This window comes from Calypte anna, chromosome Z (assembly GCF_003957555.1).
Source record: "Calypte anna isolate BGI_N300 chromosome Z, bCalAnn1_v1.p, whole genome shotgun sequence".
Lineage (NCBI taxonomy): Eukaryota > Metazoa > Chordata > Aves > Apodiformes > Trochilidae > Calypte > Calypte anna.
In genome coordinates this window covers 52,871,552-52,894,835 of record NC_044274.1, presented here as the reverse complement: position 1 = coordinate 52,894,835, position 23,284 = coordinate 52,871,552, and the positions used below count along the sequence as shown (strand labels likewise).

The 23,284-nt window shown below is 38.1% G+C and overlaps 1 protein-coding gene across 13 annotated transcripts in view; it reads left to right on the top strand.

The window, feature by feature from the left end:
• Window positions 1–23,284, top strand: part of ERBIN (erbb2 interacting protein) — a 117,010-nt gene that overhangs the window by 9,184 nt on the left and 84,542 nt on the right. For 11 of the 13 annotated variants that reach the window (XM_030467997.1, XM_030467998.1, XM_030468001.1 and 8 more), the window contains one exon: window positions 9,940–10,043. The exons of 1 other annotated variant lie outside the window; for it this stretch is intronic. The gene's annotated coding sequence lies outside the window, so the exon portion shown is untranslated. Of the gene's footprint in view, window positions 1–9,939; window positions 10,044–12,714; window positions 12,811–23,284 lie in introns of those variants that run through there. One more of the 13 variants, XM_030467999.1, reaches the window with a different exon arrangement.

Genomic DNA, 23,284 nt, shown 5'->3' with positions numbered 1-23,284 from the left:
AAGGGATTCTTTTAATTGCTTGGGATTGTAACTCTTAAAAATGCTGAGAATAATATTGAGCTAATATGTGCTGTAATTACTGTGTAAACTAGAGGGAGAAGAAGCTTAGAATCTGGAAAATACTGATTTTTTTTTTTCTCTTTTGAAACTTTTGCTCTTTGTACAAATAGCGGCGACTTCTTATCATAGCAGTAGAAAAGGTGTAATAAAGTAAAATTCTTTTTAAAGCTGCATTATAAATAAAAGCTGCTGGTTTTAGTACCACAGTGTGTACTGAACAGATGCAAAAGCAAAAAGCAAATCAGCTTGATGAGGTGTTCAGCACAAGATGGACAGAAGGGTTTCTTAAGGGGGAATTACTCTAAAGTAAAATGGAAGTCCACTTCTGTATGCTGTTTCATTAGCGACTTTCTTCAGGGCACTGTGTAGCATTTTGAGTGTTGGGGTGCACTGTTGTGTGTAGTGTGGTTTTTTTGTGGGTTTTTTTTTTTTGTTTGTTTTTGGGGTGTGTGTTTTTGTTTGTTTGTTTAGTTCTTCTCTTTTTTTGTTAGGACACATTTTTGAAATCTAACTAACAGCCAGAATAGGGAGTGAATACACATAATCACATGCAATTTTTTTTAAACTCATTTGTCCATTTGTTTCCGCTTATGTTCCTGTCATCACAGACTGAGTTGTGTAACTTGTTTAGATTTGTTACAGCAGTTTTTCTGGGCAGTTTTTCCATCTTATTAGCTAGAGGATATTGCGTGTGATTCCTCCTCCTACTATCTACCCGATCTCTGCTTGCTTTGGATCTCCAAGTCTTAATTTTTGACCTGCGCTGTTCTTCTGGCCTCTGTTTGACTCATCCTAGTTTTAGCTAGGAAATCTGGCAGTTACTTTTTTGGAGGAAATGCATGTAATGTAAAGCAGGGCATCAGAGGCTGTTTTGTTTTAATATATGGAAAAGGTGGAAAGTCTGGTTAGTAGAATTTAGACTGAATTTTCTTGAATATTGAAATACTACATAATTAAGCAGTGCAGTTGCTTGTTGTAAAAACCTCCGATATCTGCTGCAGATGGCTGCATAGTCTAAGGAGTGGCTTCCTGGCTGCATTGTACATGAAGTGCCAAACATGATGAGAGCAATTTTGTTCTGGAATGCCAAATACATTGAATCCGTTCAGGAAGCAACATATGTTGAATGAATAAAAATATCACACTTGTGAAGCAGAATGTGGTGGTTATGCTTTCCAAATCTTGTTTCTTTCCTGAATGAAGGCATTAAAAAGGATTTTTTTTCTACTAAGGAGAGTATTAAATGCCACCTGCTGCCTTACATTTTTAGGATTTTCACTACTGTTTGTTTCCTTATACCCTATTTTAAAATTTCAATTAATGTGTGTCATAGATAGAACCAAAACAGGAAGTCTGTCTGTGGGAATATACTGTATGGGAAAAAGAGTATTACATTTTCTTTCTTGCATATCTAGACCTGTGTGCAGTATACTGGTTTTTGTTGGTTTTTTTGGGTGTTCTTTTGTTGGTTTTGGTATGTGGGTTGGTTTTTTTCCTTTTCTTCTTTTAAGGGAGGTAGCTGATGTGTTTTTCTGGGAGAGTGGTATGTAATTACTTGATAATGCAGGTAGAAAACCAAGACTGATGAAAATAAAAAAGAGCAGTGAAGGATGTTGCTTCTGCCCAGACTCTTAATTCCAGCAAGTTCTCAAGACAGGAAGTAGGAACATTTATAACTAAGAGCTCCAAATATTCCAGGATCTTAGGATGATGAAGGAACAAGCCCAGGGCAGTGTGTTTTGTTGCATATTACTTCCTTGTTTGCAGAGGGGGTGGTAGTCATTGTGATTCCTCCTAGGCAGAAGGCAAGGATACTAAAAATCACATTGACAGAAAAGTACTTGTTTCTCTAGAAGCTGTAATTTCATCTGATAACTCTATAATAATACCTTGCATAGATTTTTCCTTTGTGAAATAGCCTGACCACCTGGATTTTATAGCTCTCTTGAACCCAGAGGAATGAAGCTTATATCTTAAAGCAATTTTTCTTTTCCTTTCTGAATGTTCTACTCTTTGTTTTTCTCTTCCATCACTATAATTAGACATACAGTGAAAAACTAATTTAGGTGAATTATCCTATGCATGGTCCTTAGCGTTTTGTCTTGTGTATGAAGTGATAGGACCCTGAAAGAGCAGAGGGAGTAAGTGCAAGTGTTTTCCTAGCTGTAAAAGACATGGATTTATTTATTTATTTAAATCAAATATCTGACAACAAAGTAAGTTAATCTGAAGCTTGACTGTCTGACTGTAGCAGTGGCCAAACTGGCATTTGCCCCTTTTTCTTTTTTTTTTTTTTTTTTTTTTTTTTCTTTTGTGATACTGTGATACTACAAGCTCAGATGTGAAACAGAATAGAAGATTTATATACTCTTGTTTCTGGGATTGCAAGAGGAGAAACTGAAACTTTTAGCTGTTCCATGGTAATGATACCACCAATTAAGGGTGTGTTCATCTGCTGAAAGATGACATGTATGGTCCAAAACAACTTCTGGAGTAGCTTGTTTGTCTAGGTTCACGTTAGCTGGGTTGTTCTGTGCTTTTATATTTTTCCTATAAGTCTTCCCTGATTGTGATGTGTGTTAGTGTGCCTGGTCTCACCTTTCTTTGGGAAGTTATAGGAAAATCTCTAGAAAAAATGAGAACATCAAATGAACCTGAAAATTAGTTCACACACCTGTGGTCAGGTTTGACTTACAACTGTCACAGTGTTAATACAGTTCCACAAAACCTAATCTTAATATGATACAGGTCTTTGCTGTCAGGAACCTGTAAAAGGTGGCAAATTTTGGTGTACTTGCAACAGCTATAATATGTTGACTTTTCTTGCTGTCGTACTAACTTCAACTCTTATCAAATCTTGCCATTTCAGATATTCATAGACAAGTCTATGGAGTCTGCTGATTATTTATTTATTTTTTTTTACCCTCTTTGGCAAAAAATTTCAAATTAGCCCTAACATCTTTCTGTGCTGTTGATAGCATTTTAGAACCAGCTTGGATTTAGTTAGTATTTCTTTTGTTACCTCTCCATTAAACAGTTGTCTTGATTTTTTTTTAATTATTATTTTTTAAATATATTTTTTTCAGGTACTTTGCAACTTATTTCTAAGCTGTGTGATGTTATTAACTGTGCATGACGTAATTATGTAATTGATGTGACATTTAAAAGTATATTGGCTTGTATTGCTTTGCTTTATGTTGTGGTTTCTTTCTGAGTGTTAGCATTAAACAAGGCTTGCACATGTTTTCTGATACATCTTTTTGACACTAAGATAAAAATATCAATAATAATGAAGTTATCAACTTTAGAGGTGTTTTAAATGACAGAGCGTGTGACTGTATGTAGAATCTCACATTGGGCTGTGTCTTCTCTGGCAGCAGGCAGTACATTTCCTCTTTCCTTCAAGCACGACTCCTTTGCTTCATAGGTGAAGACTTGATATTGAAGGTCAGTGAGCTGATGAGCAAGCAAAAACATCTCGTGCTCCAGAAGGAAAAAAAGGAGTGGAGGGGTCACACCTGTCACCCTCCTGTGGGCATGAGCAGAGCAGACAGTCACCCTCCTGTGGGCATGAGCAGAGCAGACAGGTGACCAGAATCAACTGAAGTATTCTCTGACATACATATCATACTCAGTGTACATTAGAAGGATCATGAGGGCTGACCTCTCTTTGTTCATGGACATGGAATCCTGAGAGGATTCTGTCCATTTGTCTGCTGTTGGTCCACATCCATGCTCTCCTGGACTTGTGTGTTCCTGCATCCAGGTTGCTGTCTGCTGCTGACTTCAGGAGCCTGGCCTTGGACTTTCCCTGCAGCCTTGCTGGTGCTGTCAGCATTACTGGGGGTGGGGAAAGTCTCTTAAGTCTCCTTTTTTCCCCTCTCCTTTCCCCATAGGGAAGGGGAGGGGGGCTGTTAGAAAGCATCTGTCATTCATTTAATTGCTGGCCCAGCATTAAACCGTGACAGCTGGACATTGCCTGCTTACTGGAGGAGTAAATCATCAAACAGATAGCTTTGGAAACATTCTTAAGTAGATAAGAAGCTCTTTTTCATATTGCTACTTGTGTGTTTGTATGTCAAGCTCTTTAATCTGCAAAACAACTGTGTGTCTTTAGGTTGATTGATAATTATTTCATGTAGCACTTCAGAGGAAATAGTGACAGCTAGAAGATAATTTATTTTCCTGGAGTGCAAGGAGGGATGCAAGGTTCAAAAGAGTATCTTAAGCCCCAAATGATTTTGCATGCTTTATTTGAGAAGATAATTAATGGGTTAGTTTTTCTTTCATATTGCTTATTAAAAAGATCAACCTATGCAGAATCGAGAGATAGTCAAGTGCTTTTCTTAGTTTCTAAATAGTGATCTTTGGCATACCTGTGAGGAGCTTCTGTAATTATACTAAATTCTATGGGTCTAAAATTTAGTAGTGTGCGGTTTTGTTTTGTGGGTTGGTTTTTGGTTTTTTAGTTGTTTGTTTTGTTTTTATCTGCTTGTTTGGGTTTTGTTGGGGTTTTTTTGTTTGTTTTGGGTTCCAAATTCAAAATACATTAGGACTTTTTTATTAAAAAATCCATTCACAGTCTAGTTAGGAATTTAAAAATACGTTGACCTTGCAAATGAGTATGAAGTAACTGCACATTATTTTCATATTTCCTCAATGTGTCTACTTCAGTTGTGAGAGTCTTTTTCTAATAAGGATGTAGAGCATGGTAAAATGGAATCAGCTCTGAATCTGAGGGCATGTGTGTGTTTTTTTAGCATGTTTGTATATGCTCAAACTTCATGTTTGTATTCATCCCTCACCCTCCAAGCAAGTATTTGATTGAAATACTATTAACTGCAATCACTTTTTCTGTTTTTCAAGTTAACTTTCTTCTGTTTTTTCCCCCTGACAATATGAAATAGACCTTTTTTTTTTTTCCTTGGGTGCTGTAGATAATCTTGCCTCTGTGGTGGTAAGAGTAAGAGAGACCAATTTCATTGCATCTGTACTGTCTTAAAATGCTGGGCAGAAAAATTCCCATATAGGTATTTTTACATGTATTTATTCTTTGGTGTGATTAGAATACAAGCTGGACTTTGCTTTTTGGGTAAGCATGTATATTTTTATGTATCTTGAAATTAGAGAGAAAATGGGTGTTTAAGATCTAATTTTAACATCTAAAATACAAATTACTCAGTCTCTGCTAAGATCATGAATTTCCTGGTACCTGTTCTGATACCTGGGTATGAACTATGAGCTAGGAGTCTTGCATGCTGAAATCATAGCCAATAGTGAAGCTGAGCTTAGCTTAGATGCTGCGGAGGAGCATTGTCTTCCTTGCCTCCCCTTAAGTCATTCATCTGTAACAGAATATAGGATCCAGTGTCTGTTTGTCTTGCTTAATGGAAAAAAATGAGATATACAAAGTGTTTAGTAGCTTTCAGAAAATTATTATGGAGAACATTTGTTTATTTTGTTTGTACCCAATTGCGTTAATGTAGCTGCTAAATTATTAGATTTTTATGTGCAGTTCTAGTAAGTGTTTTCATGAATTCGTAAGTTCAGATTTTTATCTTACACTTACCTTGTTCTGGATTCAATTAAGTAATGCTGAAAAAAAAATCCTAAATATCCTTTTAGTATGTCAAGGTAGATGAAGGAAATAGTAAGGTAATAATCCCAAAGTAGCGGCTATTAGGAAGCATTTCTTAAATGGAAAAGTAGAGTTGGTGTTCCTATAAATTAATCACTAAAATGTAATATGGGTGCATTTTAGTACACTGTCGTGCCCATCAGGACTTTGAGTTGGAATTACTTCTTGGTATTAATCAGCAGTGTGATTTAATTAAACGAATAGGAGTATGTGATAATGAAAAAGCTATGAGTGAGATGTAGCCTTAGTTCTACTTAATTTCTAAATTACCATGTTGTGAGAAAAAACTTGAATGAAGTGAAGCATTGTCAGAGAAAAAGAAAAAGTTTTCTTCTAGAATTATGTTAAATGCTTATTTTCTTACTTCAACCCTTAACTTTTGAGCTTAACAGTGAGCATGTGTAGCATGTATGCCAGGGTAGTTGGTTTTTACTAAGAAATAAAGACGTCTTGAACTTTTCACCTAGTAACAAGGAGGTGGTTAGTGGTCACAAGAAACGTATTGCAGTTGCCAGTGTAGATAAATTGATGTCTATCATGATAAGCTTCTTTAACAGTATCTTACTTGTTGCTAGGAGGAGAGTGGAAGAGAGTTCCAATCATCTTTTGCAGTCCTTAGATGATAATATTTTATGTAATGATCTGTGCATTTGTCCAATCATTACATAGCCCTACAGTTACTCTATTCTGTTTTCTTGCTCCCTCCGATCTGTGACTGAATTTTACAAAATTCAAGGTTTGCTAGAGGTAGACACAAATGCAACCACGTGGAGGAGACAGCCTGTCCAACAATACAGCTGTAATGGTACCACCTAAAGCTCAAACTGAACTGAAAGTTTAACCTTCGGAAGAACAGGAGATGAGAGAGGGAGAGAAGTTACTCAGCTCCTGGTAGATGAGAGCCAAGAAAGCTCTTTCAGCGCTTTACATCATATAGCAGAAGTTTCTAAATGGGTTGTGTATGGAGAGAGTTGGTGGCCATTTAATATGATTTGATATGATACTAACATTAGTATTTTTAGTCACAAAAAATTTTTGGCTGTAGGTGGGAAATAAGTAGGAAAATTTCAGAGGTGAGTATCAGTATCTCATTATAAGAGACAGTAACCTGCATTTTTTTTATTCCTGAGCAATCCAGAAAAGTATCAGTACAGTAATCAATCCTGTCATCCTTTTAGAGTTTCTAGCTGTGCTGGCTACAGTACCATGTGAAACTGATACCAGCAGTGTACTGGAAAAGGTAGGCAAAATCTGTTAGAATTTGCCAAATCTCTGGAAAAGTCCTGGAGGACTCTAGGGAGTCCTCTGGAAGTGTCAGCAACAGTTACTCTAATGATGCTATTCTTGCTGTTCTTTGTCTTAGAAACTTTGTAACTCATGAAACTTTTGTGTCTGGGGTTGCCAAGACAGCCTAAGCAGTAGTGGAGCTGCAGAAGTCAGCACACATAGACTTTTCATCAGGCAGGGAAGTGCCAAGGCAGCAGTGACCCACTGTGAGCCAGCAGCTCTCACAGGAAGTGCTGGTGGGGCCTCGGTCTTGGCAGAGCAACCACAGCCACCTCCATGCACATGAAAAGCTGCTGAGGGAGTGCAGGTGACCAGAGTGTAGGGCATCATCCAGAGTGTGGGGCTGTCACCACTGTAGTTGGTGCAGAAGAGCGTGCAGGAAGGGCACAGCCACCCTACCATCTCAAGAGGTGAGTTCAGTTGCTGGCCACTGCCCTCTCAGAAGTTTAGTTATGGAATCCACCCACAGGAAAGTTCTGTTCTCTTTTGCTTGCTGGAATGGTTATGGCAACTCAGACAGAGCTTGCATGGAAGCACTCAGGTGGCCAGGTCTCAGGCTGCAGGGAGTGCCAGTGTGTTTCTGTGGTTATGGGTGAGAGAGACTGGTGGTACTATGCTCTGCTCTCCCTGAGACAGAACAAAAACAAGATCAAAGGGACTTGATCTCCCCCCCCCCCCCCCACTAAGCTGACAGTAGTAGCTTAAATAGAAGGAGTGAACAGAGGCTAGTCAGTGCTCAGGGCTGTGGGCAAACCCTCTCCTTGCCCACCTTGCCTTCCCGGGTGCCTCTGTGCAACAGACAAGAGGTTCTGGATGTGGAAGGCTAGTCCATGGGTAATATGCATGACAGTCCATCTACACTTGAGGTGTTGCCAAGGTGTTACCCCTGGTATTACAACTGGCTCTACCAGAAAGAAAAGATGTTACAGTTGTAGGTGATTCACTTCTGAGGGCAATGGAATGTCCAATAGGCTGAACAGACCCTCTTAGTGAAGTCTGCTGCTTCCCTGGGACCCAGGTTAAGGACAGCACTGGGAAACTTCCTAGCCTGGTGCGGTCCTCAAACTCTTACCTGTTATGCATCTTCTGTGTGAGCCACGATGAAGCTGCAGTGCAAGGTCCAAGAGTCATCAGGAGAGTCTTCAGGGCCTTGAATGGTTGGTGAGGGAAGCTGGGACACAGATTGTTTTTAACTCCTTCCAATTGCAGGCAGTGACATTCGTAGAAACAACCAGACACAGTCTGTTTAACACATGGCTCTGGGGGTAGTGTTACCAGAACAGTTTTGGAATTTTGGTAGTGGTATGGTCTACATGGCTTGCTGGCACTGTATGGGATTCTGTTTTCTCAAAGGAGGCAAAGGGTCTTCACTCAGGAGCATGCAAGGCTCATTGACAGAGCTTTAAACTGGATTTGAAGAGGGAGGGGTATAATACCAAGCTTCCCTGTGACAAGCTGCGGGATGCCTAGTAAAGTATTGGAACAGGTTGCCAGGAAGACAGTGGAGTGGCCGTCCTTGAAGGTATTAAAAAAACAGGTAGATGTGGCATTTTGGGGGATGAGTTAATGATTAAAGTGTTGTGGGACTGACACGTGGACTCAATGACCTTGAAGATCCAACCGTGATGGTTCTGTGACACACCAAGGTTAGGGACTGGGTGCTTGTGGGAGCTGTCAGCCTTTTGTTCAGAAACTTGCTGTACACACAGCAGCACACTTGAATTTCTACAGAGATGGCTCCTGAGGTAATATGAGCCAACAGGGAAGCACCAGAGAAATACCTCAAAGGCATTCTGCCTGTAAGTCAGCTTCATTGGGGGCCCAACTTATGCCTTCTTGCAAATATGTAGCACGGGGAACAAACATGGAGTTAGGCACAAGTGTGTGCCTGCAGGGCTATGATCTCACTGGCACCATGGATACATGGTAGGATGGTGCCTTTGGAGTTTTGAAATGAAAGATGACAGGCTTTTGAGGAAGGACAGGCAGGGGAGACAGGGTGGGGGTGTCTCCCTCTATGTCAGTAATGCTTGGAGCTGCACCTCAGGCTGGATGACAAGCTAACCAAGAGCTTATGGGTCAGGGTTAAAGGAAAGGAAGGGGCGTTACAAGCAGGGTCTGGTCCAGGTCACCCAAATGGGAAGACTGAACAGATGCAGCCCTTTATAGACAGGTAGGAGTAGCCTCATGTTTACAAGCCCTGGCCCTCATGAGGGACTTCACTACTTCACAAAAGCTCACCAGGCAGAGTAAGGTCTTCAGAAACAGATCCAACTACTTGTAAGCAACTGTCTCCACTCTTGCCAATGGCTGTGGCTGCAGAATTTCAATAAAGCCTCATGTTATACTAAATGAAAGGCAGCTGGCAGGTCCAATTAAAATAATTGCAGCTTTTAAAAAGCCTCATCTGTTGCAAGGAGTTGTATTTCCCCATGAGGGCTTTGGAAGTATTTGTGACAGTGTGGGTGGTATGTATTCTGTTTCAGAGAATGTGCCTGAAACTTACCAGAACAGCAGTGCTTCAAGAAGTCATCCAGTTGAGGTCCTGCAAATAACTTCTTGTCGGCTTTGGTTACATTTTGTTAACCTGATAATTGCATTAAAACTCCATGCTTAAAAGTAATAGGAAGGGAGCTGTTTTGAACCTCAGGCTTGCTAGAAATGCAGATATTTTGGTTTTGGCTGGCATAGAAAGGGGAGATGATAATCAGTTCTACCTCTTTTGTGTTTTGGCACACTGCTTTCTCTGTTTGCATTAGTTTGAGTTTTGGCAAAGGACAAAAATGAGAAATTGTAGAATGGTGGTTGTAGAATAGTAAGTTACATACTACTACTTATCTGCCTTCTGTGTTTAATTCTGGTGCAAAACTAAGTTAATATGTGGATTTGAAACTGTCTTAGTTTTTGTGCAAGGCTCCTTATACTTCTAAACACTTCTTAATTCTTTTCCACAGATCCATATGCTGGTTTTTAACTAACATTCTGTGATTCTGTGGTCCAAGATCAATAACTGATTCAGACTCCTATGGTGTGAACTGGCAGTGTTGGAGTGATTCGGGTAAGTGACCCTCCAGATGTTTTGAAGGAGATAAGGGGAAAGAAATGTTTTGCGTGCACTTACAGTTTAATTTACCTTACAGTGTACTGGTAGTATTTTCTATCACCTTCACATGCAAGAATGACAGACATATTGAACTGCTTGATTTGTATCTTTCCTTATTCTAGGGAAGATGTGTAAGGCCTGTGAATTATGGCTGCTTTCTCCCAAGAAGCACTAGGGATATTCACTGCAGTGGCACAGCCTGTCACACTTGGGTCACAGACACTTTGTGGTTTAGGTCAACAAACCTTGTGTCTGCGGTTTTACCGTGGTCAAAGGGCTCTGTGTGAGCACTTGTATATAGGCAACCTGGCATCCATTCCTTCTGCTATGGTTTTTCCAGTATTTGTTTACTTGGACTGCTACATATAATGTATGCAAGTTAGTAAACCATTTTATGGAATGTACTCAGTTAGTTTTCTGCAAAAAATGAAAGCAGTTTTGAAACAACTACTTCAGCCCTAGCTATGCTAACTTAACCACTGTTATCCTGTCTAGGGAAAGGTTAGTAAGATTGGGTTGCTTTGTCTTGTTTTTGGGGTTTTGTTTGTTTGTTTGTGTTGGGGCAGTTGACTGTGGCCTTTTCTGGGGGGAGAGGCCTTGCAAGCATGGACTGTTTGGGTTCTGTATGTTTGTTACACTGTAATGGTATGTTTTGGGGTGGACTAAACTGGAGGGGCTGTATTTTGTTTAAACTTGGTTTTGATCTTATAGTTCAGCTGCAGATGCGTGTAGCTACTTGTATTACAAGAACATTATTACCAGAATGATGGGGCATTTTTAAAGTAGATATATGCCTAGTTGAAGCACCACAAAAATCTTTAATAGAACACAATATTTTGATTTTAATAAACTGGGGTAGGATCTCTACTAGGATATGTTTGATGTTAGTGTACTGTCTTAATGCCACCTAGGACCATTAAGCAAAAACATTTTTCATTCTGCTTTCTCTGTATCTTGCTCTGTTTCAAGAATTAAGTTAGAATATGCTCGGGGATATTTGTAACCATCCACAGAAGATGCTTGACTATTGAGAGGGGAGATATTTTAACAGCAAAAATACTGTTCTAAATTCTGAATAGTATTATAAAAACTATATGCTTGGAAATGCACGTCTTATATGTAAATCAGGAACTGTTATGAAAAGATAGTACAAGAGTGGGACAGATAGTATTTATTTTGAGGAACGGATATTTTCTTGAGAAGAAAATTCTAATTATATTTATTGAAAGTACTTCATTCTTTGTGAAGTCTTCAGAATTACTGTTTCTGTAGACTGGATAAAGTCTCATTTTTCTCTATTAAACTTTTGAGATTTCTTTCATGTTTCTCTATTGAATGTGAAAAAATTGACACAAAAAGAGAAGTGATTTTATTAGACAGGCTGAAGCTCTTAATTAATGTCCTATTTACTGCCAAGCTAACAAGAGCAAAGCAGGGAGTTCAGACAACAGTGCATAGCTTAGATTTAGAAAGGGTACTTTCTTTTGTTATGCTATTGATATAGTTCAGTAACACTCCCTAATATGTATAAAAGAATAGGCTGATAAGCATATTTGACTTTTAATAATAATTTTGTGTTTAATTAGAATCTTGTTTTAGAATTCTGATTTTATTGTAAATCTTGTTTTCACATTGAACCACGTATGAAGTCTTAATAAGGCAATTCAAATGGAATGGTTAATCTAGAGTTTATTTTTTATTGTTTTGCATTAGTTTGCTCTTATTTTGTGTCTAGTGCCTTTTTCACTACTGGCTGTTGCTTCATGAGGTAAAAGGAAAAAATCTTTACCAGATAAAAAGAACAGGGTTGGGAAGAAAATGCTGGCTTTGATATAGGCGTGTGGCTGCTGGCAGATCTTGAGAAATTGAATTGTAAAGCATGTTTTGATGAGTAGTTACTGTAGTTATCACAAAAGACTTAGTATTCTGGGTGTTTTGTGATCCTCTTGGAGAGAGGCTTCTTACTGCCATTTGAATGTGTGTTCCTCAGCTTCTTCAAGTTTTGTAATGCATAAGTTTCTAAAAAAAAGTGCTGCAGTTTGTCCAGCTGTTAAATCCGTAATGAGCACATTGCTAAATTCTTTGGTCGAATGTGAAAGTGATGTATGGGTCTGTATTTACAGGTAGTGAAATAGTGAACATACAGGCCATAAATCAGTTCTTACTTGTGTACAGGTGTATTTGTATGTTGTGTATACAAAAGAAAATTAGGACTAAGACTTGTCAGATTTTTTTCACTTTTGTAATCTGTACTCTGTGTAATAGGTGAGTTTGACAAGCAGGAAGTCTTCATTTGTACTGGGTTTTGCAGCTTCTTTTGCAATGGGGTATATTTGGCTTCTGATTATGCTTTATTTAGAGGTGCAGTTTTGAAGCTTTATTCTGTCAGTTAAGGAAAAGCCTATTTCATTGTCATGCCATCAAGACTTCCTGAAAAAGAAAATAACATTGCCTAAAGAAGGTCTATGGTATCCCATCTATTCAGTATTCTGTGATGCCTTTATTTCAGTAGGTTTTGGACACATTCCAAGCTTCTTACATAAGCTTTAGTTTGCATATTTACTTGGTTAGTCCTCTTGACTTGCTGATTCATTTCTACTTGTAGCAATAAATGCTGGCCCAAATCTCCCCCTTCCTCGTTCAATTGACAAGTTCTGGCATGAAGTGCCTGCGCAAACATCTCAGGTGGTTCAGCTATGAGGGTTAATCCCGTCAGCACAAGGTGTGTTTTATGGTAGCAATGGGAACTGATTGTTCTGTCAGACTGGTGTTCTCTGTGGTGCAGAAAAGGTGTGGACAAGAGGTATGGACATTGATAGGTGAAGTGATTCTCAAGACTGTGGGCATTTCAACATTAAAATATTTTAGACTGCTTTGCTGAATGCTGTTTTAGTTTAAGGACTTATGAAGGTTAGTAGTTAGTTTGCCACTTGAAATATGTACACTGCTAACAGTATCTGTCTAAAACAAGATTAGGTTATCAGAGGGTTGGCTTGCATGATAAACTTCCTGTTTGTCACATGGCCAGTACTGGATATTCTAAGGAAAACAATGTTCATCCTGACTGCATGTAGGCAAATTGGTTTAATTCTGTGCAATGGCTATGTATTGGGAAACTCCCTCTTGCATTGCATAAGCAGCTCTTCAATTCTATTTGTTGATGAAGTGACTAGCACATAAAAAGCTTATATAGTTCCATAAAACTTGCATGGTGGTTTCAGAGCAAAAATATGCAGGGAGTATTTACAGCTTGTTAAACAGAATGGCTTATTCTGGCTTCCTCCTACTCTTTCCTCTTTCTCCAGCAACCTTGTTCTGTGGATATAGAATTATGTGGTAACTAATATACAGAAGCAAGCTTCCTTTTGACAGCTGTCTTTGAAAGTCTTGACCAATGCAGTTTGCTGGTTCAAGGTGCTTATTTCTTCACTTGAAGTCTGGCTTCCATGTCACTCACAGATGATCTTGACTGTTTCTTCCTTTTCTTTTGTTCGTTGTTTTCCCCTCTCACAGTTTTTTTTCTTAATGATGTAACTGTATCTTTTATAATATGAAAGTATATTTTTCTGATAGTGGGAAGAAATGATGACAAGGCAGAAATGCATAGTAAAATGCTTCATTTCTGATGATGTCTTTCTTAAGCAACTGTTGTGAGCTGCAATGGATGTGCCACAGTTTGTTTCTCTAACAAAATATTTTCTTTTATATGAAGTACAGTTTGTACAAGTTCTTCTGCAATGTAATTGCAGAAGTTTGTGAAGTCCAAGCAGATTTCTTCCAGTACGGTTACTATGTCTGGATGATCATGCAACAATGGTGTGGAGAGCTGCACAGACTGATGTGTTACAGAACTCCAGGTCAGTACTGGTGTCAGAACTGCTGTCTGTCACTAAACAAGAGCAGAAAATGTAGGGGCTAGTTTGCAGCTAGGCAGTCTGCAACAAGCTCAGGCCACAGAAGCCTGGTACACAGAAAGCAAAAATAATTAGTTGCTTTGGATTGCTAGGGAAGGATTAGTAAGGGAAGAGTGCTGTGTGTTTAGGAATATCCAATTACCATCAAGTTACTACGCTGATGATTTTGTGTCTGTAAAAATCCTTAGCCATTCAAGCCCAACAAACTCATTCTGGGGGAATTTACAGCAGGATAGATGGAAGATCGTAATGTATAAATTAACTAAAGACAGGTGCACAGTGTTTTTGAAGGTCTGGGTGGTCTCCAGACATTTCTCCTGCTGGTGGGCTAATGATGACAAAGGCAGATGATGATTAAGCTAGCTGAATCTAGGTAAGGGGTACAAAAGGGGTGGGTTGTCCTATTATGAAGCAGCAGCTTGGGTTTGGGGAAAAAAGAGATGACTGATTTTGCTCTGAAGAGTGTAACTTGGAAGTGAACATCAGCTATGGATGAGAGGCAAATGGACTAGATAATAAAAAGTGCAGAAAGAAAGAACAAAACTTTGTAAAACAAAGCAAAACAAACCAAAACCACAACAAAAAAACAAAACCCAAGATATTGGACTTACTGCTCATTAAAGGCTGATGAATAATTCTCAGTATCTTTATAAAGAAAGAGTGCTACGTGCTCAGTTTGGAGGGGAAAAAATAAAGCTTATGTTTGGTCTGCTAAGTATCCTTGGTAGGAAGAGTAATGTCTTTGATGATGAAAATAGCTGCTTGCAGTTTAGGAAAGGCAAAGTAAGGGAAAAGAATAGTGCTATTTTGATACAATTTGCTTTACCTATTTACCTATTCTTGACTTATGAGGACTAAAAAAAATTAATACTTAATTTGCATTCTCTGTGATAAATAACTGCATAAATAGCTTGCCAGAGACCATCAAATTTAAGTCATATACATATACAGTGATTAAATCCCTAGGTACAGTAAATTTAAATTTTGTGACCAAATGGTCTTCTGCTTCTAGTACTAAAATGTTAATTTAAAAAGTTGATGGGTGCAATATTCTTAGAAGTTCATGTAGAAAGATTTGGACTAGCTCGTGACATTGAAAGGTACCAAGTAACCAATTGCACATTTAAAACCTCTTGTTTGACAAAGTATAAATGACTATGAATTAATTTTGATTGTCTCTAATAGAGTTTAATCAGAAGCATGTATTTGTTCCATTTGGAAAAGAGCACTTGCAATCCATTCAGGGAAATCATCAGAACAGAAATTCCTTTTGCACTCTAATTTTAAAGGGAAGTCAGTTAAAGTAAGTTTGTCTAGATGCTTAGAAAACAGAAAATCTAAACCAGTCATGTCAAAGTAGTAAAAGATGTCTTTCTGTTAATGAAATGCTGGGGAAGCAGCCTACAGCAATGTTATTAGTTAGAAGCTGGAGACTGCAGAATGTGAGAGATGCAGGGAGTCCACCTAAAATATGTGAGATGCTAATGTAGGACTTTATATAGTTTATAATGCTATAATTTGGTTTTAGGTTAGAAGATATGTATTTTCCTCAGCCTATCAGGTGAAATTATATTTCATTCTTATGATCCCTTCCTCTCTTCCTTGAACAACTCACATATCTGTTTATCTTTTGCATGTATCTTAAGCTGTTTAAGAGTATGAACTTATTTTATCTGCCTGTCATTTTTGGCTCAATGAAGAAGCTTGTGTGTTCTTTTTGCAAGTGCCAGGCTATGCAGAACTCAAGCTAATCTTTTATTCTGTTCAGTTTCTTATATGGATGCTGATCGTCCTTTATTCCTTCCCTACCTTCTGTACTAAAATACAGACTTTCAAGGAAAAAGTATTCTAGACTTATTAAAATCTTTATTCACAATTGCAAATGTGTTCACTTTCATAGGATCTAAAATACCTCTTGTCTAATTAAGAGGGAAAACTCTTTGAGGAAATTTGGACCTATTTGAGTGGGCTCAGAGAAGGGCCTTGAAGATGATCAGGCAGCTGGAGAACTCTCCTATGAATACAGGCTGAAAGACCAGAGGTTCTTTTACCTGGGAAGGGACTTTTTATCAGGGAGTGAGTGATCACTGCACATCAGCAAGCTGGTAATTGTCAGGGTTTTATTATTAAGCATTCTTGTGGAGGACAGAGATAAGGAAGAAGATGAAGGAATTAATAGTGAATTCATTTTATATATTTGTGTGGGGATGGTGTGAAATGTTGCTTTGAAAAATTGATGATGGCAATACAAGCGAACTTTTATTAACTAAGTAGGAATCTCCTTGTTGATTTTAGATGAGAAAATAGTTTGCAAAAACAAACGAAAATGAGCTGCTTAGCACTCATAGAAAAGGGAACAAATAGGGACACTTAAACCATCAACACAGTCAAGCAGTGTTCTAGAAATGTTTCTTGTAGAAAAGGTGCATGTTTATATGATTAAAGTTCTGTTTTGAGTGTGGGCCAGGAAGTGTGACCACAGGAACTCAAGTGGGAAACAACTGAGTAGAGCTGTGGGTCAGAGTAGTGAGCAGGATGCTGATGATTTCTACAGAGGTAATCAGAGTATATGATGAGAACTGTTGCTGGAGGTTGAGATGAAATTCTGGTTACATGCACACTGAATTTAAGTATGCAATCCCCAGAGATGCTGATTGGGAGCTTTCCTGCGAGATGGAAGGGTGTCAGGGATAACGTAGTGTTAGAAAAGCAGGGGAAGCAACTCAGGGCTAGGAAGAACATATTGAAAACTAGGGGCAAGCAGAAGACCAGAGAGGAATAGCCTAACCAATAGCACAAAAAAATCTCAGTAGAGTGGGCGAGGAAGGAAAAGGGCCACTCACTTTCATTGAGGACATTTTCATTGGTAAGGGTCACCTGTAGAGGAGTAGTAGGTCTCTGAGCAACCTTGGAACTGAGATGCTGGCAAGTCAACAAAGGTTTTATATTCTTTTTTAATATATCTTTCCTTTTCCTTTTTATTCCCATATCTCTTTAAGAGAACATTTTGACTGAGATTAAAGGTGCTGCTTAAATTTCTCTCCTTTTGAAGCATGTGAGCTGTGGTTTCCTATACATGTGCATTCGAAGTAAATGACAACCAATTGTACATCTAGCAAGATTTAAGTTTAAGATTCATTAGTCTTAAAGGAGTGGGTGTTAGATAAATTGGTTAAGCTCTGCCTCAGTATTTGCTGTTTTGGTTTTAGATACTGGCTTGCCAAGTCTAATTTAAGCTGTTGAATGTTTCTTTTTCACTGGGAGAGCTGATAGTGCTACTGCTATCTAACTGCTTTGACTCATTCTGGTCTTTATTTTTATAAACTATGCTGTTAGCATTTCTTCTCAGCCTAGTCTCATATTACTGGGAGCACCAGACAACTGTGAACTTCAGATGTGTTATTTTCTAGATTTGTATAGTTTTATGGAATTCTGGACTGTATTGAATGGTTTAATCCATGACATTATCAGTCTGTCTCAGTTCTGATCCCTTAATGGTATTAAAATGAAAGCTGGTATCTAGAATGGAATTAGTCCATTCATCTCACTACTGATCTTTACTGCTGAGTTTTTCCTATGCTAGAAAAAAATGTTAGTGCTTTTTCAGCTGTTAACAAAAATGACTGACATTTTAAAAATCAACCTGTTGGAGAAGGTTGATTTTTTTTTTTATTTCATTATCTTATTGCTAGACAGACAATTTAATCTAACACAGTTTAATAAAAGTCTGTTTTGCTAAGAATTTAAAACTTGGTTATCTGCAGGTAAACAGGTAATTTGGTTTATTGCTGTGAAAACATTAAATACAGACTTCATTGTATCATCCAAATCTTCATCCAGATCTTACATTGGCTTGTTGGAGAGGATCTGGAAGATCCAGAAGAATTATTTTAAAATTAGATTTAACAGATGTCAAGTTTTTTTTTAGAGCTGACATCTGCCTAGTTCCTTCTTTACTCAAAAGTGAGAATAGGGCTGTATTGAAAAACAAAAATACCCCAAGCACCAAAACCTCCCTTGTTTAAGTATCAGTTCTAATTATGCATTTCACACATTAATGGAAAATAAGCAGCTGCAGTAAAAAAAGAATTTTAGAATATTTTGGATATGCATGGATATAATCATCAAAATGTCTTTTAGGGCGTGCTGTTTGGTAGCACTTCTGTCACTGTGTGAATGTGATTCCTCGGTGTATTTCTACAAGATGACCCTTCAAAGAAGGAGAAATTGTGAATGAATTGAAACCTACTGGTGTTTTTCAGACTACACACAAACAGCAGTTTCTTCATGTTATACTTATGCTGTGTTTTTTAAAATTAAGTTAAATAAAAGTTCAATAAAACATGATGAAGAGCAAGGCAAAACAACTCTCACTGTAACCTCATTGTCAAAGGGAACACAACAAATTCGTATTATGTTCCTTTCCAGACACTGTCATCTTCTACCCAGGTTTTTGAATAGCAATTTTGTTCCTTGAGTTTTCATATTCAGAGGCTATCTCTGCATTGGTTACTTCAATCTGCAGAGGGTGGGTTTTTTTCCTAGGCAGAACAAATCTGAAAATTAATTTGAATTAATTATATTGATTTCCTTAAATTTTCTTCTGAGCTGAGGATTACCCTGCAGGCTTGCAGTTTCAAATGATAGAAATAGCTCCAGTCCATCCATGAAACAAATCACTTCTATAACAGTATTTACAACAGCTAATTCAGCTTGCAACAGGGGTTGGGTAGCTTTGTATTATAAGGGAAAAAGTGACAATCTGCACCTTTGTCATTGACTCTTGGGCAGGTAATAAGGAGATCTGACAGCAAGCCAAGGCTTAGTTTTGAGAAATTGGCTCAAACCATGAGATTAAGCAGCAGCATTAGTCTTTTCTATGAGTAATGTGATAATGTCAGAGAGACATGGATCATACCTCAGTGGCAGATGGTGCATGCCTGTATGACATGTAATGGAGTAAAAATACATTTTATTTTGATGTTGTATCTGCTTAGTCACAATCAGTAGCTGTTGCAGTAAGTTATGAGTTTAGTATTGATTCAAACAGGAAACTTCAAATTCCAGTAAGACACCTGTTCAATTGTACAGAGCTTAATAAAAAATTTTACTAGACACTTGCCTTGGATGTATATCCCTACTTCAAATATGTTAATTTTAATATGTATCTCTTATTCTGCTTTGTTCCTTCTCCAGTATCTAACTGCTGTTTTGAGTGTGAAAGTGTGTTAATATTTCTCGTCTTCCTTTGTTATTGTTCATGAAGAACACTGACATTCAGGAATTGATCTTCATAATGTGCATATGGGGTGAGGTAATGATATACAGTGTTATGACAGTGATTTGATGTGCACAGTAAATGGCAGTTGAAGCTATAAGAAGTATTTGACAGTTTTTTTTCTTTAAACCCACTCAAACTAGCAATAACACCCTAATATTTCTGTGTCACTTCATATGTTAAGAGCATAGCTGAGATTAATTTCATTTGTAGCTATCAATGTTTGGCAATTTTGCAAGCAGGTTCTCAGGCTGCTGATTGTGTATGTAATCAGCCTGGTCAGCGGGGTCTCGTAATTCAACTTGAAAATAGTGAGCAACAAAATAAATGCAGAAGGAAGTAAAAGGTTCATAATAGCAATCATTACTTGGAAAGCTATGTCTGTGCATGTGTATGGGGAATATGATGTCTAAAAATAGATTTAAATCTTTCTCGACTAACACTGCTCACCTCTGCCCTGGAAGGAAAGGGAGCTCAGGAATTTACATACTCTAACAATGGCTTGGCAGGCAGAGTGAGATCTATAATTAAATATACAATTATAGCAACTGTTTACTGTTGGTTTCTGCTAATTTTGAAGCAATTTTAATTTTAAATCTACAGGATGCTAATTCAGCTTCTAATACCTATTTTCTAGCCTATTTCAGGCAGCTACTAAGTGGTTACTGGTTCTAACAATTTAGTATTTTATGCACAACTTGATAAATTAAAATACAAAGCCTCAGCTGGTTAACACTTCTAACAGTGTTGCAAGATCTCATGGACTAGCTGGTAGCGATGAAAGGCCACAGGACAAATTAATATACTTAAGATTACTACAGACTTTCACAGAATCTGTAAAATTTGCGGTCTGCCTTCTGTCTGTGCCTAAGTTTTTGCTGCAGTGTGTATTTTAATCATCTGAAACAGCCCTAGGATTCAGTTTTTTGCAGAAGTTGTGGCATAACTGGAAAAGTGTCTGCCTGATACAGGAGGTAAATTGAGAGTATATCTGACTAGGTTCTAAATGGATAGAAATACACCACCTTAACTGTTCTTATTAATGGAGTATAAGTAACAGGTTGTTCATCTGGAGTGTTGGAAACCAATACTTAAGTGTGGTCCAAGAGGACTTGAATCTCATGTCACTCGTATTTTAGGACAGAAGTGCACACTCTGTGACAGTCTTGGAATCATTCAGGTGGATGACTCATCCTGGGACTTGTTTAAGTTTCACAAGTTGCTTTTGGTAAATTCGGTGTACAGTTAAATATTGTATCCAAAATCTTTGCCAGAGGTTCTTGCTCTGTGTGATTTCTTGTGCTTGATAGTCATACTTGCATGAGAATCTAAATTTCTGTCTTCCTCATGCTACATACTTAAAAAGTTTATCTTATATTAGTAGATCAGCATCTGCTCAATGCAATATGTACCTGATCACTCCTTGATCTCTGAAGTGTGTATGCTGGGTGCGAGCAGCATTTTATACATGGCCATGGCCCCTAAAAGACATAGTACTGTGTCTCCTAAGTACTGTGCAAATAAAATGAGGTGTGTGTCTCCTTAAAGTATTTCAATATCCAGTGGAAGATGTGGGTGTGATAGAGGAAAGAAAAGGGCGTATGTGATAAATGGCAGTAGGTAAAAAGATACAAGGGCCGTGAGAATACATCATACAAGATAACCACCTATCTTATATCAAATGTGTCCTTTCTATAAGTGGTGGTATACATTCTAATATACTTAAGTGTGTGTGACTCAGTTTCATGTTTTTAATTACAAGTCTTACTATTGATTAAATTAGTCTATTGAATCCTATGTCAAAAGTACATTCTGTTCTCTTAGTAATTTGTTTCCTAAATTTTCCACATTCCTCCAGTTTCCCATCATCAGTCTCTTGTGATGTTGTGAAAGAAGCCTGAAGTCTGAACACATTTGCTATGGCTAGAAAGAGCAGGCCTGAAAAATCTCTGGCCATTTGGAGCTGTCACTGTGGGAAACTGTTAAGAATGGAGACAGAAAAAAAGGGTAAAAGGGAGGGGGTCACAGAGGAGCAAAAGGTGAGGGCACCAGATCTAGATAGTTTTCTGAGGGATTTGAAGTCTCCCTTGAGTCACCTGTCTTGTCCTCTCCTCTCTAAAAGAGTGTTGCAGGTGTGACCCCATTATTCCCTCAGTCGAAAATAAAATTACAAGACAGAAAATTAATTCTACCCTAACCCAAACCAGGACACCTTGTTATCCCAAATGCTCATGTCACATTGTTTGTAATGCTAATTTTCCTCCTGATGTAGTTTAAGTATGTGCAGTCCTCTCTAATGTTGTCAGTTCTGTAGCAGCTGTGGAAATCTTTGCAATGGCTGAAGCTGGTGTAAGCGTTGTCATAGCCTGTGAAGAATGGGTTTTTTTTAAATTTTCTTTACTCCCTATATTGAGTACAGTTGGGTTCTTTGTGTTATCACTAACAGCAAACTCTCCTCAGGCTAAACTAGGCTTTGGTTTGCAAATTGGCACAGCTTCTCACTTCTAGTCAGTGAGTTAGCACAAATGTCACAATTGTGACAGTGCATGGGATGCAGACTGATTCTGTTCTGAGACCTCCTAGTTTGGTTGTCCCTAAGGATGGCCTCTGAAGTCAGGGCATCGGGCTCACACCTGTGAGGTTCGGGAAGCCATATCTCCTTGATCAAAGACCTCAGGTAGTTTTCTGTTGTACGTGGTTTGTTTTTTGTTTTTTGGAGTTCAGATACTGCTGTGTAGTTTACTTCAGAGGCAAGAAACAAATTGACGTCAAAATAGGTCACAAAGCTATTTTGTGTAAAAACCTATAGGTGTAAAAACCACCTGTATTAAATATATACAGTTTTTAAAGATGTCAGGTATATTAATATTTCAAATGCATGGTTTTAAAGTATATAAAATTCTTTTTAGTATGAATTTTGGAGTATAAAATTGGTGTCATGTCTGTTTTCTGTGTTTGCATTCCTGTCTTGGTTCCTGGTAATTTGAGCTAATGCAGTGGCATCATGGTAGCAAAGCCAGTAAACATCAGTAAAACCTTAAGCAGAATTACAAGCAACAGTATATAGTAACATTTTAATCCTCCTCACATTTCCTGTTCCGCAAAACAGCCTAAATTTACAGAAATTAATAACTTGCAAGTCAGTGAACAGGGATCTCCTTTGAATGTATTTGTTACATAGTAGTGCATGAATTGGACTACTATAAAGGGGAATTTTGAACCACAGGCTGCTTTTCTAGATATAGTTACACTTACTTTGTTGTAAAACAGAGCTTTGGACACAGAACACAGAGTGAGAGATTTTGCAGCTATACCCACGTTAAGTGAGACTCCTTGGTGTAGTGGCAGCTGTCCCTGCCCCTAGCAGGGAAGCTGGAACTGGGTGATCTTTAAGGTCCCTTCCAACCCACATCATTCTATGATCTATTCTATGAAATTATTTGGAAATAGTTTCTTTAAAGAAATCAAATTTGCAGTCTTCATCTATGCCTTGGGCAACCTTCTTTGACCACCTTCCTCGAGGGAGTGCAATCAACAATAGAATTGCTTTGATCTGATTTATCTGCTTATGGACAGTATTAATATGTTTCTTTAACTTTCTTTTCCAAAAGTGGTGTTACAATATTGCAAGTAAAGAATAAAATCTCATTTTGTTAGCCTCAAGGCAATTCAGTCAATTTTAAGGTAACTAAAAGTTTCTCTAATAGAGCTGTGCATAGAATCAGAGAATGATTTGGGTTGGAAGGGACCTCTACAATGAAACTCTTAATCTGAAAATAACACTAGCATAGCAAGTTAGCCAGTCAGACACCTATAAAAGTGCCTTTTCCATTCCATTGTTGTTGATAAGCATTCTGATATCCCTTGGCAGAACACATCAACTGTGTGTCCCATCAGTATACCAACAGTGTTGCCAAATATAGGTTATTTTGGTGCACACTGGAAATAAATGTGACTGTGTGTCACGGGGAGTCACTGTGTGTGACTGAGAGTGCTCCATCAGC